We start from the raw sequence: 474 nt of genomic DNA, 5'->3' as shown, positions 1-474 counted from the left end.
TGGAAACCATTCAGAAGGAAGATGCAGCTCTGTGAAAAGGATTAGTTAGCTGTTGCCTGGATCAGTGGGCCCGTGGACCTTGAGGAGCCCAAAAACTGAATTCCAGGGTCCTTCCCAGCACCCCTCAGACAGCATTGTTTGTAGACACCTGACCTCACTGAACTTTGTGAAAAAAGAAGCTTGCTGCATATCAGGCATCAGAGGGACTGCCGATAAGTTGCTGACGCAAACTGCTTTTGTCTGTCATTGTTTGTCTTGTTACTACGTGTAGTTGTGTTTTTCTTACACGGTGAGGTGGGTATCTCAGGACAGAAGCATCCGCTACTGGCCCACCACAGATACTGTAGGTTGTGATAGCAAAGCAGCCACTGTGCTTGTACTGGGGGGGAGCTGGTATACACTCTGGGAGGGGTGCATTTGCTCCAGAACAGCCATGGCACCTGTGGCAGAAAGCCACCTTGGTTTCTCCCCAAA

Source organism: Gavialis gangeticus, unplaced genomic scaffold, assembly GCF_001723915.1.
Source record: "Gavialis gangeticus isolate Ggan-Ray unplaced genomic scaffold, GavGan_comp1, whole genome shotgun sequence".
In the NCBI taxonomy this organism is placed as follows: domain Eukaryota; kingdom Metazoa; phylum Chordata; order Crocodylia; family Gavialidae; genus Gavialis; species Gavialis gangeticus.
The sequence above is the reverse complement of the archived record's forward strand: the minus strand, read 5'-3'. Positions refer to the sequence as shown.